This window comes from Gorilla gorilla, chromosome 9 (genome assembly GCF_029281585.2).
Source record: "Gorilla gorilla gorilla isolate KB3781 chromosome 9, NHGRI_mGorGor1-v2.1_pri, whole genome shotgun sequence".
Taxonomy (NCBI): Eukaryota; Metazoa; Chordata; class Mammalia; order Primates; family Hominidae; genus Gorilla; species Gorilla gorilla.
Window position 1 is genome coordinate 112,385,436 of NC_073233.2, and position 18,205 is coordinate 112,403,640.

General features: G+C 37.2%; 1 long non-coding RNA gene across 1 annotated transcript in view; it reads left to right on the plus strand.

The window, feature by feature from the left end:
• The window catches only part of LOC129525581 (uncharacterized), a 529,016-nt gene that overhangs the window by 80,678 nt on the left and 430,133 nt on the right, over window positions 1-18,205 (plus strand). The window lies entirely within an intron of this gene.

Sequence of the window (18,205 nt, forward strand, 5' to 3'; positions counted from 1 at the left end):
CCAGAAGCAGAGAGAAAAAGCTGTTTGGTAGTACTTGAAATAAAAGATTTGGTGACCTGTACTACAGTAGTAGCAGTAGGAGTGGAGATAAATATTTGGATGTAATAATATTTAGGATTAAGAGACAAAAGGACTTCATGATTGAATACAGGAGTGTGAGGAAGAAGTTAGTCATTGCAAGTTATTGAAATATGAAGTTGGAGTCAGGAATAGGAAAGAAAGGATCAGACTTTGAGGTGCCAGTGTGGTTTTCCAGTGAGCATGATTATTAACAGTTGAGAATGTTTCTCTTGAGCTTAAGAGATATACGTCTAGGCTAGAAATACAAATTTGGGATAGTTTAAGTAGCAACTGAAGCCATGAAAGTCCAAGGCAAAAGAAAATAATTACCAGGACAGATGTCTCAGGACTTGTCAATGTGAACTGTAATGAGTTTGTTGTTTCTTAGCCTCAGGTTTCTATGCTGTAAAATGTCAGTGTGAAGAACGTACTTCACAGGGTTAATATCAGGCTATTATGAAACAACTGTGAAAACCTCTGGAAGTTGTGTACATTCACTAAAGCATAATTCCATCTCTTTGTTTCTATGTAGTTAAAATAACTTTCTTTTTCAAGTAATCTCAAGAGGAAACATAAAACTTGCATCAGCAAGTGAATACTAAATTTCCAAGGATTGTAATGGGAGTTTGTAGGAAAAAGAAAATATCCTCTCTCCTAATTAAATGTCTATTCTGGAGACTGATTTGAATAATAATAAAAATCCAGTCTCCTGCACAGCTAGCTCTGTGTAAATTAATCTTTCTCTACTGCAATTCCCTTGTCTTGATAAGTTGGCTCTGTCTAGGCAGTGGGAAAGGTGAACCCATTGGGCAGTTACAAATTTGGGGGCTCGTCCAGGATTGCCCTTGTGGCTGCATACCCATAGTTTGGTAGCCCCCCGTTCCAGCGATGGATCCAGAGGCCGGCCCAAGTGGCCACCTAGTTCTCTTGGACTGGGGGCTGACTCTGTTACCATCTCTACTGGCGGGACACTGCCGACCGAACATGTATGTATTTATTTGCATTAGAGAAATAATCTGGGGAAGACATCTTAACTGTAGCCCTATCACAGGGTATCTCTCTGTAGTCCCATAGTGGGGTGTCTGTCTGCAGCCCCATTGTGGGGTGTCTGGGTTAGTGAGTATTCTAGGCACTGCCAATGGCTTTTCCTTCTCCAGACTGGTTCAGAAGCCCCATGGTGGGGTATCTATCTGTAGTCCCATGGTGGGATGTCTGTTTATAGCTCCACCATAGGGTGTCTGTCTTGGTTTGGCTCCTTCAGTGGTCTCAGTTTGTCTGTAGCCCCATTGTGGGACATCTGTCTTGGTTTGGCTCCTTCAGTGGTCTCAGTTTGTCTGTAGCCCCATTGTGGGACATCCGTCTTGGTTTGGCTCCTGGGGGGTGTCTCAGTTGGCTCTCCCTAACTACTAGGAAGAGTCTTGGTTCAGGAGACTTCTCCTCAATCAGGAAGATTTTGGGGATATTTCTCAGGCAGAGAATAGGAGGATAGTTTGGAAGGAATACTCTTGGAGTTCTTGGTTAAGGATCTGATTTGGAAGGCCTTCTGTCTGTTTTGTCTTTGTGTGTTTTTGTGAATGTGGAGGGGATCTCAGAAAGAGTTGCTGATGGAAGTCTAGCAGCCCTAACTCAGAGAATCCTCCTTATTGGTCTGGCCACATTCTGTGAGCCCTGAAGAAAGCTCAACAGGCCTGTCTCAGGGTGACCATTTGCTCTTCACCTTGCCCAGAGACTACCCATTGTGAATTACAATTCTGAGGTGATCTCTCCCCACCTGGAGTGGATAGAAGACAACAAGGACCAATGAGAGAAAGTTTGAGCTTTGCCAGGTTACTATTGGGTGCTAAATGAGGTAACTCTGTTTTGTTATGTGTACTTTGCTGGGATGGAAAATGTTAATTCAGTTGCTCATGCAGCCCATTGGGCAGCGTCTTGCAAAATAAGTATCTTTTGCCTATAGTTCCATAAAACAGAAAAGGGTGATTTTCTTTTATAAAGTGGCTTGACTGTCACAGCTATGGCATTTGTTCTCTGGAAGCTGCAGAAAAAGGGAACCCAGAAACCTGGTATGCCAGTGAAAAGGGTAAGAAATTCTGGTGAAAAGGGTAAGAAATTCTTACCACTGGTGCCTTTCTGGTCTCTCTCTTTCTCTCTCTCTGTCTCTCTCTCTCACTCTCTCTTTGTGAGTGTAAGGGGTAAATGTCACTATTTGTCTCCTGCAAGAGTTTGATCAATAGAGAAAAGGATTTGTAAGATTAGTCATAGGCCATGACAAATCTGGTGCACTTTTGCTAAGAATTTATCTTTCTTTGTTGTTCTGCAATGGGGAGACAGGTATCACAGGATAGAACAAGAGTTTACAACCCCTAAAAGCCTGCTTTACAAGCTAGCCCAGCAGGCTGGTCAGTTTTAAACTTTACTGTGGGTCCCTGAAACCAATACTAGATAAAATTTCTCTGTCTGGTTTTGTGTCCTTAAGAGCTTAACCTTGTGATCATGTGGGGACACTTTCTCTTGGTCTTCACCATCCACAAGGCAGGAATGTTGGGGTTCATGTATAGTTAGCCCTACAAATTTTCTTGAGCAGTGAAAAGCTTTCCCAAGCTTGAAATTGGCTGCTATAGACTTCTTCTGTGAAGGGCAACAGAAACTGCTTGATGCGGTATAGCTCAGTAGCTAAGACTTTGTGTTTTTGACAATGGCAGTCTGGGTTCAATTCTTGGCTTCTGGAATAAATCCTTTCTGATTTGTTATTTGTTAACTTTGCTATTAATCAAATGGTTTTTTGTTTTGTTTCCCCCCATGGATAGCTTTTGATTTCATGTCTTGGATTTTCCTTTCTCTAAACTACCCTCAGGGAGATCCTAAATATTGGAAAAAAAATAATAAAATAAAAAATAAACTGCTTACCATCTATTTGAAACATCTTATGCATCCATGGTTAATTTATGACCTTAGTTAAAACTTATTAATTTCATGTGGGAAGTTACTTGTGGTAGAATAAAAAAGCCAGAAATATTGGCTGTATTGGCTAGAATCTGGTAATAAGAGATTTGAACAGTTTTTTTTTTAAGGAAAAGTAGCTCTATGGTTAAAATATCAGTAATAATTATAATTGTTATGTAAAATTATTGTGTGCCACAGAGGTAACACATTTTCTTGTCAATTGTCTTTAACAGTGACTGTCCTAAGATATTTCATGATCCATAGACAATTGTCTTATTTCAATCCTCTTTTATTGGTGATTTATAATCAGCTATAAAATGACTAGTGCTCTTGAATGCAAGTTTCTGATAACTTTGGAGGTTGTGACATTAGAATAAAGGGAAAAAACTTTCAGGACTCCTATGGAGAGCTGAAATGTTCATGAATATCAAGCAGAACAGGAGTTAACTGAAATGTTCATGAATATCAAGCAGAACAGGAGTTAACTGAATGGAGTGAACTAATAGAAAACTGATATAATCTTCTTTTTGACTTTTTTTGCTTAAAACATTGCTGATTGTTTCTGTTTTCCAGAGCCAATAAAACTTTTCTTTTGAGCTATCTGCAGCTTTTAACAATTGAGTGAAATATACTCCTGTGAGCAAAATTTGGAGCATGTTTGTTTCTCTCTGCCTGATTTCTCCAGAATTTGGAAACTATTTGTGAGTATTCTCAACTTAAGGCAGTAGAGTTATTTGCAAAAGTGCAATAAGAACCGTTTATCTGGGCTGGGCGTGGTGGCTCATGCCTGTAATCCCAGCACTTTGGGAGGCCGAGGTGGGCAGATCAGGAGGTCAGGAGATCGAGACCATCCTGGCTAACATGGTGAAACCACATCTCTACTAAAAATACAGAAAAGTTAGCCAGGCATGGTGGCACATGCCTGTAGTCCCAGCCACTTGGGAGGCTGAGGCAGGAGAATCGCTTCAACCCAGGAGGCAAAGGTTGCAGTGAGCCAAGATTGCACCACTGCACTCCAACCTGGGTGACAGAGTGAGACTCCATCTCAAAAAAAAAAAAAAGAAAAAAAGAACCTGTTTTCTTTTGTAACAGGACACAATTGGGGAAACTAGTTATTTTACCAAGGATTTGAATGACTTGATTTCCTTTAAGGAATCAAACTTGACTTTTATAGCCAATAAAAGCCCCTTGGGAAAACTGGCCTCATACCTTGCATACGTAGTCCCTGTATAGGGTTCCTGATTTATGGTAAGTAAAGAATGTCACTTTCTAATAGGCCCAGTAGTCCTAAGTTATCTTTGGGCCTCAAAAGGAAAGAAATTTACCCAACTCATTGGCATTTGGGGGTACAAACCCATGGTTTGGCTCAGCTTTAAAAAAGTCTTATCTCAGATTCCTTATGAAACAGAGTTCCATCAAAGACAATTTAAAAAGCGTATGTGAAAAATAATTATTCTTGCTGTGCTTTATCAAATAATCAGGCTGAATAGAGTAAGACTAAAGTTTATTTGGTAAACAAGTCAGTTCTATCGTGATTTGTTTTTGATAAAAATGGGGACTGGAGAGAGAAAAATTATGCATCAAAAGAAAAATTATAGTACACCTGTTGTTAGCTGTTCTTGAGTGTTCTTGAGTTTTTCTGCAGTTTGAACTAAATCCTAAATTCTTTGTGTGCTGCAAGTCCCCAAGCTAATGCTTTCAGATCTTTACTTTTAAAACTGGGAATTGCACTGTTTATCCTAGTAGTCAGTATTTACCTTATAGCATGCTATTTCCTTAAATATGGTACTAAAATTTTAGATGATAATATTAACACTTTTGCCATGGAAGCCTTGGAACCCCAGCCAGGCCTGCATAAGTATGCTTAGAGAGTTGCAAAGCAGTTCAACTCCTCTCACCTTGGGGTCAACACCTATCCCCAATACACCTTTGGTCAGCAGGAAGAAGTGAGAGCAGGCTTAACCCTTTTTCCATCTTCTTTAGCCAACACCTTAAGATTAAGGTGTTATAAAACCCAAAGGGAGGGATTGAAACTGCCATTGCGAAATTGTAACTGAGACAGTGAAAGAGATCTTACCTAACCAACTCTGTCTTGCTTCTAACCTTCAAGCTGCCCTTGTTCATTCCTGGGTGTAGGCTGAAAACTTTGGGAGGAACTTAGTTTATAGTTTAAAACAAAGATGATAACAGCCCTTTCCGAAAACAAATCTCCTTCTTGCTGGAGGACTAGACTGCCTTTGTAGGTCTAATACATTAGCCACAAGATTAGAAATTATGGTTTAGGAGTCATGCAGCTGGAGGCTGCAAGATTCTTACCCTCCTTAAACAGCTCCTAAGATCAGTGCTTGAGATATTTTGCAGACCCTGCACTTGATGGATCAGCTGGCGCCACCCAGATGAATAAACTGGCTTATCTGATCTCGTGGCCCCAACCCAGGAACTGACCCAGTGCAAGAAGACAGCTTTGACTCCCTATGGTTTCATCTCTGAACTAACCAATCAGCACTCTTGACTCATTGGTCTTCCCCCACCTACCAAATTATCCTTAAGAACTCAGATCCCCAAGTGCTGGAGGAGACTGATTTCAGTAATAGTAAAACTCCAGTCTCCCACAAAGTAAATAAATAAATAAGTAAATAAATAAACATTCTTATTCAAACCATAGAAAAAAGAGACTAAAATTTAAAAACATCAAAAACAAGAAGTACTATAAACTCATTTAGGTTTATAACTCACTCTCAGATTTCTTTTTGATTTGTTTTGCTTTGCTTTTATACCTAAGGTAGATTTATTTTTCTGGGTTGGCAAAGATATAGGAATCATAGTCCAGATAGAGTAAGATTAAAGTACAGTAGTTGTGCAGTAACAGAAAGGAAAGCATCTCTCCTGATTACAAGGATTGAGAGAGAGTACAATAAACTCTTTAAGAGGTTTTTCTAAGGCATAAAAGAAAAGGATTTTTTTTTATTAAGTTCCTCAATATAATATTTTTAAGTCAACTACTGAATATAAGGCTAGACAGTCTCAAAGATGCAATTATCCCAAATTCAGAGCCAAGGTATTTAACAAGGCATATGTATTTATAAGGATTGATTGAGGTATTTGATCAGATAAATATATTAAATTTTCTCCCCACAAGATTTGGGAGGAAAAAGTCAACACAGTTACTTCATTAATAAGTTTTCTACACACACACACACACACACACACACACACACACACACACACACACAAACACCACATTGCTGCTTCCTAATTCATTCTAAAGATTTGCATTATGCTAGTTTAAACCCAAGAGTAGTATCAGTAGCTAAAATGAAATTATTAGGGGCATTGTGGCTGTAATTCATATGTTTCTGGTTTAGTGAATTTTCATCATTCTAAAATGTCTGACCATAATAGAAAATGATTGCATAATTTTTCTTTGAAAATGTCTCTTCAGTTCATTGGACACATATAGCTTCATCCTTTCATACCCATTTGAAAGTAGTTCAGAAAAAGTCACAAAGAAATTTACACCAATTTGGAAAATGTCAAGTACATTTAATATTATGTTTGACAGCTGATAAGCAGATTTCTTCATGCAATTTCTTTATTTTGTTTCTTCAGATATGAAGGCTTTTCCTCACATTAATATGTAGACTAGGCATCCATTAAATAGACCAGGCTTGTGACTTCTTTGTAATAAAGGTATATCTTGGATTCTAAATTCTCTGTTCCCTTTGAGTCACCTGATGATTCTTTCTTGTCATATCTTTTTCATGGCCCATCCCAAAACTTCTCTGGCTGTTCCTGCCTTAGGAGCGTCAGGGATCTTAATAGCATATCTCAAATGATTGTGTATTGGTCCCTTTACCCAATCTCTACCCCTCCTTTCTACTAGATTGTTCTATAGATCAGTACTCCTGTCTCTAAGCAGCTCACAATCTAAGAAAAACAAAAATACAGCTATCATAGAATATAGATAGTTGTATTTATGAATATATTCAGAGAATATAGAATATAACTTAGTGACTTTTTAAAAAATGCTTTGGTATCCCGATGAAAAATTGTTTGACTGCATCAAGGACATGGGAATGTCTGCATATTGTGGATGTCATTGTAGCTGGGCCTTGAGTTATGAGACGAGTGTGTTAGAAAAGGCAATTCACACAGCAGCTGAAGCAAAATTTTCCAAACGAGAAAAAGCACAGACTCGGCATAGAGTGAGAAGTATTTCACTGTGTGTAGACTTTATCACATAGAATATAAGGGGAGGGGAGCTACAGCAAGTAATCGGTGCTGGAAAGGGAGGAAGAGGCCAGGCTGGAAGAGAAATTGAATGAATAATGAGGAGTTTTGGGGAAACCTAGGAATGCTTTTCAGAAATGATGAGAGTTTACTTGTACAAATATATGTTATTGAAGATTACAATTGGTAGCAGAAATCAGATTGCAAGTGTTTAAGTCAGGTGTTCTCAAACTTCAGGACATTTAAGAGTTATGTGGTAAACCTACTAAAACAAAGCTGCTGGATTCTCAATCACCTTGCGATGAGTGGAGCCCAGGGGATCTGCATTTTTAATAAACAGGCACCCCAGGAGATTAAATAAGCACCTCAGGTGATCCCTCTTGAGGTCACATAAGCACCACACTTAGAGAAACGGTGTATTAAGGCATTTTTTAGAAAGTAAGTAGAGGCAGCAATAATACAATATAATTTTTATTCAATAAGTTGGGGATGAGGAAAACAAAAAAATAGTTAAAAAATGGGCTCTGGAGTCAAACTGAAGATTTTCATTTTGGCTCCACCACTCATTTCTGTGGGACTTCAGAAAAATCATTCTGTGCTTGTCTTTCCACATGTAAAATGAGAGTAATCATAGCATCTCTCTGGCTCGTAGAATGTTATAAGGCATATATGATGGCCTTATAAATTGCACTTTTTTCAAATATGCAAAGTCTCTACCCAGAAGATAAAGAAGAGATGTGTATACAAAAATTCAGTCTTGAATCTGGATCTCAGAGTTGGAAGAATAGATAGAATGAAAGACACAGGTGAGGCACACCTTGCTAAGAAAGAGACATGGTTCCTTTCCAGAAGCTGGGGCAAAGAGAGAAATAATTAGAGTTAAAAATGTATCCCCATTGTCCACCTGTGTACTGAAGTCTTGGAAACAAATGCACAAGTTTTCAATAGAATTACTCCCAGCTTTCTCTGTAATGATAAAAAGATAATAATTTGCCTGAGCAGTTTTGAGTTTGTCCTCTATCATTACCATAAGTCCCTCAATTTCAGCAGATGTCTTCTCATTTTTTATTGAGGTCAAGGCCTATATGAATTTTATGTACACTTTCTCTACTTTTATACATTCAGTTACAGTATCTGTGGTTTTATGGATCCTCTCTTCCCTTATTTCTGACATGACGGGAATCATCTCTCTTTTAAACTAAGTCCAATCCCTTTGCTTGGCCTTGAGTGACTCCCTTTCCATCTCCTCTGAAACACCTTGATCCTTCAAGTTCCACTTCCTTCAATTTTTTATCTCTTTCTACTTTGTTCTCTTTCTCATACATTTGCTTACATCTCTGCAAACCTTCAAATAAAAAACAATACCTTTAGGCTGGGCACAGTGGCTCAAACCTGTAATCCCAGCACTTTGGGAGGCCAAGGCGGGTAGATCACGAGGTCAGGAGATCGAGACCATCCTGGCTAACACAGTGAAACCTCATCTCTACTAAAAGTACAAATATTAGCAGGGTATGGTGGTGCGTGCCTGTAGTCCCAGCTACTTGGGAGGCTGAGGCAGGAGAATCATTTGAACCCAGGAGACGGAGGTTGCAGTGAGCTGAGATCATGCCACTGCACTCCAGCCCAGGCAATAGAAGAAGACACAGTCTCAAACAACGAAACAAAACCTTTATCTTAATTTTTATGTTTCTATATTCATTTTTCTCTTTTGACCACAAATATCTTGATAATAACTCTACTTCTGATGGTAACTGATTATTTATCAATTATCCAATCCAAATGCCTTTAATAAGTCTTCTCTATCCCTTTCCTTCTCCTTTTCTGGTTTTTCTATGCAACTTGACATTCTTGGCCTCATTTGTTTTGTCAAAACTCTCTCATCCTTTGGCTTTTATGTTCTTCCAAGTATTCCTTTCTTGTGTTTTCTTTCTCTTCATAGTTTATTTAAGGATTGGACGTAAGCATTCCCTAAACTCTTTGCTTTTGCTGTTTTCCTACTTTTATTTCTTCTTTTCTGTGATCTCACCCACTTATATGATTGCAAGTATCACCTTCATTCCAGTAGCTTTCAGATCTAGACTTATATTGACTATCTCCATTATAATATCATGCAGGCATCTCAAACTTACCCTATATAAATGCCAACATCATCTTAAACTTCATCTTTCACTCCAGAGTCCATACTGAGCTCTTTTTTCTGATGGCTGTTTCTATAGGAATGTTGCTATAGTTCTTCAAGTTACCTGCGTTTAAAATACAGATGTCACCTCAATAAATGCAGTAAAGGCCTTTGATAAAATGCAACATCCAGTTATGTCAAAAACTCTCAATAAATTAGGTATTGGTGGAACATGTCTCAAAATAATAAGAGCTATTTATGAAAAACCCAAAGACAATATCATGTTGAAAGGGCCAAAGCTGGAAGCATTCCCTTTGAAAACTGGTACAAGACAAGGATGCCCTCTCTCACCAGTCCTATTCAACACATTATTGGAAGTTCTGGCCAGGGCAATCAGGCAAGAGAAAGAAATAAATCGTATTCAAATAGGAAGAGAGGAAATCAAGTTGTCTCTGTTTGAAGATGACATGATTTTATACTTAGAAAACCACATCATCTCAGCCCCAAAACTTCTGGAAGTGATAGGCAAATTCAGCAAAGTCTCAGACTACAATATCAATATGCAAAAATCACAAGCATTCCTTTACATCAACAACAGGCAAGCAGAGAGCCAAATCATGAATGAATTCCCATTCACAATCATTACAAAGAGAATAAAATACCTAGGAATACAGCTAACAAGTGATGTGAAGGACCTCTTCAAGGATAACTACAAACAACTGCTCAAGAAAATAAGAGAGAACACAAACAAATGGAAAAACATTCCATCCTCATGGATAGGAAGAATCAATATCATGAAAATTGATATACTGCCTAAAGTAATTTATAGATTCAATGCTATTCCCATCAAACTATCATTGATGTTCTTCACAGAGTTACAAAAAGCTATTTTAAATTGCATATGGAATCAAAGAAGACCCCATATAGAGAAGAGCATCTTAAACAAAAAGAACAAAGCTGGAGGCATCACGCTACCTGACTTCAAAATGTACTACAAGGCTACAGTAACCAAAATAGCATGGTACTGGTGCCAATACAGACATATAGACCAATGGAGCAGAACAGAGACCTCAGAAATAACACCACACTTCTACAACCATCTGATCTTCGACAAACCTGACAAAAATAAGCAATGGGGAAAGGATCTCCTATTCAGTAAATGGTGCTGGGAAAACTGGCTAGCCATATGCGGAAAATGGAAGCTGGTCCCCTTCCTTACACTTTACACAAAAATTAACTCAAGATGGATTAAAGACTTAAATGTAAAACCCAAAACCATAAAAACCCTGGAAGAACACCTAGGCAATACCATTCAGGACATAGGCATGTGCAAAGACTTCATGACAAAAATGCCCAAATCAATTGAAACAAAAGCCAAAATTGACAAATGGGATCTAGTTAAACTAAAGAGCTTCTGCACAGCAAAAGAAACTACCATCAGAGTGAACAGGCAACATACAGAATGGGAGAAAAGCTTTGCAGACTACCCATCTGACAAAGGTCTAATATCCAGAATTTACAAGAAACTTAAACATAAAACAAGAAAAAACAACCCCATCAAAAAGTGGTCAAAGGATATGAACAGACACTTCTCAAAAGAAGACATTTACATGGTCAGTAAACATATGAAAAAAAGCTCAACATCACTGATCATCAGAGAAATGCAAATCAAAACTGTAATTAGATACCATCTCACACCAGTCAGAATGGTGATTGTTAAAAAGTCAGCAAACAGTAGATGCTGGCGAGGCTGTGGAGAAATAGGAATGCTTTTACACTGTTGGTGGGAATGTAAATTAGTTCAACCATTAAGCAAGACAGTATGGTGATTCCTCAAGGATCTAGAACCAGAAATGCCATTTGACCCAGCAAGCCCATTACTAGGTATATACCCAAGGAATATAAGTAATTCTACTATAAAGATACATGCACACGTATGTTTATGGCAGCACTATTTACAATTGCAAAACTTGGAACCAACCCAAATGCCCATCAGTGATAGACTGGATAAAGAAAATGTGGTACATATGCACCATGGAATACTATGCAGCCATGAAAAGAAATGAGATCATGTCCTTTGCAGGGACATCGATGAAGCTGGAAGCTATCATCCTCAGCAAACTAACACAGAAACAGAAAACCAAACACCACATGTTCTCATTCATAAATGGGAGTTGAACATTGAGAACACATGGACACAGAGAGGGGAACAACACACACCAAGGCCTGCTGGGGAGTGAGGGTTGGGAGAGGGAAATTAGAGGATGGATCAATAGGTGCAGCAAACCACCATGGCACACGTATACCTATGTAACAAACCTGCATGTTCCCCCCTCTTTTTTTTAGAAGAAATAAAAAAAATAGAGATGTCACTTTGCCCCCTCCTAGTAATTCAATAATCATTTCCAAAATATTTTCAACACTTTCAAATTTTATGTTGATAAAATCTTTCATTTTCTTTCCTTTAAATGTCATGGCTACTACCCCATTTCATACTCTACGAACTACTGCATAAAGTCAAGTAAGTTGTGCATCGCACACTTTCAAGGGTTCCATTCACATAGAATAGGATTTGAATAGTGTTCCTTAATGTTTTGTACTGCAAAACCTGCAGAAATGCATGCAGCTTCCTTGTAAGGCCTTACCACCTGAACCACTGATGCAGGCTCATACACCACTCTTTGAACTTGTAATCTTCTATTTGAACTAAACCACACTGCCAACGATTTGTCTTAAAGTTTAGTCCCAATCATACCTTTGTTCTACCTGAAAGTCTTCAATGTCTTTACCGTATCTGAAGGCATCAACTTCTTAATGTTGTAATAAAGGACTTTGTCTAAATGCCCCCAACTTCCATTCAAACAACCAAAAATGGATCTTGTGCGCTTCTGAAGCACAATTACCTTTTGGAATATCGGCATTAATTGAATAAGGACAGTTTGCTATTTGAGATACAAGCTGGTTGCTATTTCACATACAAATTGGAGCTAATTTAAATACAAAGGGACTATTTCAGCTATCTAAGGAAGAGTAAAAAGAAACACACATCACAAAATAAAAACAAAAAGTGAAACAAATCTCATAAAGTTTGGGAACCAATTCACCTCTTCTGCATTCCAGTACCTAGGATTCAGGAGGTTTACCTCTAGCTGTTTTCTCTGGACTCAGCTCCCAGCAGCTCCCAGTATCCATGCATCTCAGTTGAAAATACAAAATCTGAAGAGCCTGAATGGTCTAGCTTACATCAACCTCCACCTCAGCTATGGGGAGTGGGCCAGAGCACCAAAGTGCACAGATAGGGACTCACCCATGTGCTTTGGGGCAGTTCCTGCAGGAGCAATAATTAAAGGTTTTATTAATACTAATTCTTCCATGAGGCATCTCTCCTTCATTGAATCAGTGACTGTTATAATCCATTCTAGGGCCATCTTACAGTGATTTCCTTTATTGAAACACCCCTTGATCATCTTAAGAAAGTGTGACCCTGTTTCCTCTGAATTCCATAGAAGATGTATGTATTTTGTCAAACATTATATTTATTTATTTTTATATATCATATCTGTGTTGACAGTGCACAGCCCCACCAACTCATTAACTCTTTCAGGTAAGTTTTATTGTCTCACTTGTCTTTGTATATCATCCCATTCATTTAGCATGTACAGCAATATCTACCTTAGAGTCAGTTCTCAGTAAATAATTGTTAGAGTGAAATGAATTTAAAGTAAGATATCTTAAGTTGTTGTATCCTAAGTCTCTTCAAATTACAGAAGAAGAAATCCAACCTGGTTTTGAAGATCATTCTCTTCCACTCTACTCTGCACTCTTCTTCCTTCCCTGACTGTCCCCCAACTCCAAACACCTTTTATAAAGTTCCACGATGCTGCCTCAGAAAATATTCTAGAGACAAACAGTATCTCCATCAGGCATCCCTTAACTTGTCAGTCTGGATTTTCTTCTTAAGTACATTCCCCCAACACTTTCAACCAAATGTAATTCAGAGTACATTCCATCTAAATTATTGATGCCTAGATTCTGAGATGTAACATTTTGAATTAAAACCAGCCACTTAATTACACTGCTTGATGCCTGATTATCCAAGACACTGATTTGTATTTCTGTGGGAGTGATCATTTTTGGAAGCCTGAGGTGCAATATTTCTATCTGCTGTCTCTGTCTTATGGGTAGATTTACATATTGGACTAAATGCAGTTCTCATTTTGATGAGATTTAAATTAATTATACCTACTAAAGGCTTATTTCAAAATGCCCAGTTGCATGGTCTGCTGGAAGAATTGTCACTAAGTTTTCTAAGTTCAACTTAGGTGACAAAAAAAAAAAAAAAAACAAAGAATGAAACCTGAGTGTTTTTAAAACACAAATTTTTTGTTGTAACCCAATAAAATTTGCCACAGAATGAGACATGTGTAGTTAATTAAATGCATTACTGAGATTGGACTGCATGATAATTGCATAAAAAGAGTAAGCATTTCATGTTAGTTATTATAAATAATATAATTTTCCAAACTAAATGTATTTGAGATTGGCTTAAAGCAAAGAAACAATTTAAGTCACACTAAGAATAGTTGTGGTTATCACCACATTGTTGTGTTCCTAATTTAAATACAGGACAAAATGCCAAGGAAAAAAGGGGATGATATGTCCCACAAAACAGCTTGTAATATGTCAGTCCTCATGTTAAAGAGCTTTGGAAATGGATCTGGTAGCAGAATTGAGCTGCCAAGACATAGCTTTTAACAGTTTTACTCTTGTGGCAAAAAATGCCCAGTAAATTATTGCTATGTATTAGTGTTGCCATTAAGTTGTTGTTAAAATGCACATGTATGTGCTGAATTAGCATCAAGTGCTCTGGCAAGTAGTGCATTCTCTATACGTAGTAGATTTTTTTCATTAAGTGTTTTGACATTAAATGAATGCCATCTGTAAACATCATGGAAACCTGGAGTTACTATGGAAACAGATGATGGGGGAGACCTCAGGGGAGAACCCCCACAAATACTAGCTGTGAGATTTTCTTCCTTAGTTCTCTCCTGATTTACCCAGCTTCTTGGGATTAGTTTGTCATTAATGTCCTGACAGTGAAATTTCCAAAGTGCTTTGAAGGGCTTATTTTTCTGTCACTACCCCAGCTATTTAAAATCGAGTAAACACCATCAGGCTCCATTCACTTACGCAAGGACTCGTGATTCTAATTGCCATTCCCTAAGTATTATATATTGTTTGCACAAAATAGCATTGCTTTGCCTTCAGATAATCAGTTCAATGACAGCTGCAATGAGTACTCCTCCTACTATTCAGCATCAGGTGCATCCTCATGGCTTTCCTGTATTCCTTTTGTGAGTGATAATTATCTCAGTCTTTTGATCTTAATATTTATGCTGAAACATCTGTATTCCATACACTATGATGGCAGAAGGCACCTGGATTTCTTCTGTTAGGCTTATATTGCTGGCTTTCTTCTGCTTTACTACCTTTTCCTCTTCAATATAACAACTAAGGGAATAAGTCCATTAGCCGTCTTCTTTGTACATTTTAGGGCAGTGCTGGTGAGGTAATAGATGAACTTCAGCATTTCAGTGGCTTGATAAAATAGACATTTATTTCTCATGTAAAGTTCAAAGTGAGAGATCTTGATTGGTAGAGGCTCTCATCCAAGCAATGATGCAGAAATCCAAGTTTTTCCATTTTGTGACTCTGTTAACTTCAATATGTGGCTTCCAAGATTGCAGCAGTTTTCTGTATTTCAGTCAGCCAAAAGAGAAAGAGATGTGAAGAAGCATGTATGGGAGATTTTCATGAGCCACCCTACAAGTGAGACACATTGACTCTGCTTGCCTTCTATTCACTAAAATTTGGTCACATGACTCCGTTTACCTAAAAGGGAGAGTGGAAATTAGTAGTCCCCCTATGTACCCCAAAATAAGAGGAAGAAAGTTTGATGAACAGCTAATCAGTCTTACTTTACTATGTGAAAGTTGCATTAAGGCATTTAGTTGATTAAGGGTATATTCTAGTAAATTAGTCTTTTGGTTCACTTAATACAGCTTTTACTGTGCTGGTTAATGACTGCAAATAGTTCGGAATATATTGGATCTTCAAGCTGTACTAAAATTTAGAGGAGAAGTAAAGCATGAACCCCACAACAATTTAGGAGAGAACACATAGAGGAGTAACGAGGGAGGAAGGCACTGACAGCAGGATCAGTGAATGGTCAGTGCCATTTTGTAAAAGGCCGATGGGGATGAAGCCCTTAGGGATAGCTTTGGTTGCCAAATGGCAGAAATAGTGTCTCTGTCATGAGTCTTTTGTTTGTGAGTACAGGGTTCTCTATGATCTAGGCAAAGCGAAATGTACTGACAGAATACAGATATAGCTCATTGAATTATTCTTTTATTTTTATTCTCTTTCTTCTTACTCTCTACACCTAAACTAATTTTGCTTTTCAGTGTATATGGTATCAGATTGCTGCCCTAGCAGTAAAACTACTGTAGGACATCCAAATTAGTGAGTAAAATTGCAGTCTTTACTGCCAATTGATTGGCCAAATATAGCTAAATATCTTGGTTCAATCCATAGTAGCCAGGAGGTCAGAATCAGTTTATTCCTTCACTCGTTCAAGTTGTACTGAGCACATTCTATGCACTAGACACTATTGTATAAATTTAACATAAACGTGGTTTTAGGGCCCAGGTGCGTGTGTATGTGTCTATTAATAAAAGGGGGATATTGGTTGAGCAGACACACCAAGGGTTAAAATTTACAGTTTGATTGTCCAATACTTACGGTGTATATATGTGTATGTGTTTTTAATTTTGCAGGCCAATGTTTAAAAATATGAAAAAATAGCATCTGTATTTTAAAAATCAATTAAAAAATAATTTTCCTGTGTCTCTAGGCATAAAATGGACAAATAGGAATAGAGGATGAACTTAAGGATGAAAGCTTATTAAACAAATTTGACAAAAGATAATGTCTTACATTTCTTTTAAATTAATGTAGTTATGGGCATTTCTTTTGTGATTTCATGTTACTGAAAAAGGATTTGTTTTATGACATGCCATCAGCTGTTACCAGTCAAAAGCTGTGATATAAAATGGAAAAAAACTCACACATGTACATGTGTAAATATATATGTATGTGTAGATGTATAGATACATAATATGTGTGTATATATATATGCGTGGATGAATGTATGTGTGTGTGTGTGTATAAATAATTGTGGAAAAGTTTGAGAATCTTTATCCAGGTATGATCCTAAATCAGGATAGAAATGGGAATGCCCTTTGCAATAAAAAAAATAGTGCAGTATTTCTGGACAGGACATGAATTATTTTATAAAGCATATAAGTTTATTGTTTCTATAATAAGTAGTATGAAAATTAAGACTAGGTATGTCTTCTTTACTAAAACCTGCAAATGACAGATAGAGAATAAGATAGTACCAGGAGTGTGGACTCTGCAAACCAACTGTGGAACATGACCCTGACATCTTTGTAGTTAGAAAACCAGTCTGCTTGAAATTATTTTTCAATCATTAGCTTCTTTATTCTTATTAAAGCATTTCCTTCATATATATGTGTGTATGTCTGTGTGTGTATATCTATTATGTGTGTGTGTGTGTGTGTATTTTCCCCCAGAAGGTTGGCTTGAACCATCAACTAAAACATATATATTTTATTTAGTTAAATATATATATGATATACATATATAACTAAAATATACATATTTAAATAAATATATTTATATTTTTATATGTGTATATATGTTTATTATATATAACTAAAACAATATCTAAATTATATATACATAATATATACATATATACAAATATACATATGTTATGATATACATATATAACTAAAATACAATATATACATCACATATACTTAAATATATAAACATATTTACTTAAATATATAAACATATTTAGTTAAATATATACATTCATTAAATATATATTGTGTATATATATTATTTTTTAGTTATATATGTGTGTCATATATATATGTATATCATGTATACATTTCCCCCCAGAGGCTTGGATTGAACCAGTAACTAAAACAAATGGAGCAGCAAGCTGAGTTTATGAGAGCATGGGACTATTGTGTCCATCACAATGGGTCAGGTTCTGGCTTGTGGCCTCACAAATGTCAGAGTCACAGTGGTCAGGAGAGAAGCTTTGACAATTCAGTAAACCTACCATGATGATTAGAAAATAACCGTAGTAACAATAGCATCCATTTGGGCACACATGATGGATCAGACAGTGTAATAGAAACAGTTGACATATTTATTAAATGTAATCCCAATGTTAGCACTTAAAAATAACTATTTTTAATTTCATTTTGCATATGGTAAAACTAAATAACAGAGAAGTAAAAAATAATGCCTAAAACATAGCCTTAAATATATCTAAGCCTGAGCTGTCTAATATGGTAGCCATTAGCCACATGTGACTATTTTTTTCAGTGGGGATGGTGGATTATTTATTTATGGTAAAAACTCTTATCCTGAAATTACCCTTTTAATGAATTTTCAAGTGCACAATACAGTACTTTTGACTATAGGTACTATGCTGTGTAGAAGATCTCTGAAACGAATTCATCTTTTTTTTTTTTTTTTTTTTTTTTTTTTTGAGACGGAGTCGCGCTCTGTTGCCCAGGCTGGAGTGCAGTGGCGCGATCTCTGCTCACTGCAAGCTCCGCCTCCCGGGTTCATGCTATTCTCCTGCCTCAGCCTCCCGAGTAGCTGGGACTACAGGCGCCCGCCACCACGCGCGGCTAATTCTTTCGTAGTTTTAGTAGAGACGGTGTTTCACCATGTTAGCCAGGATGG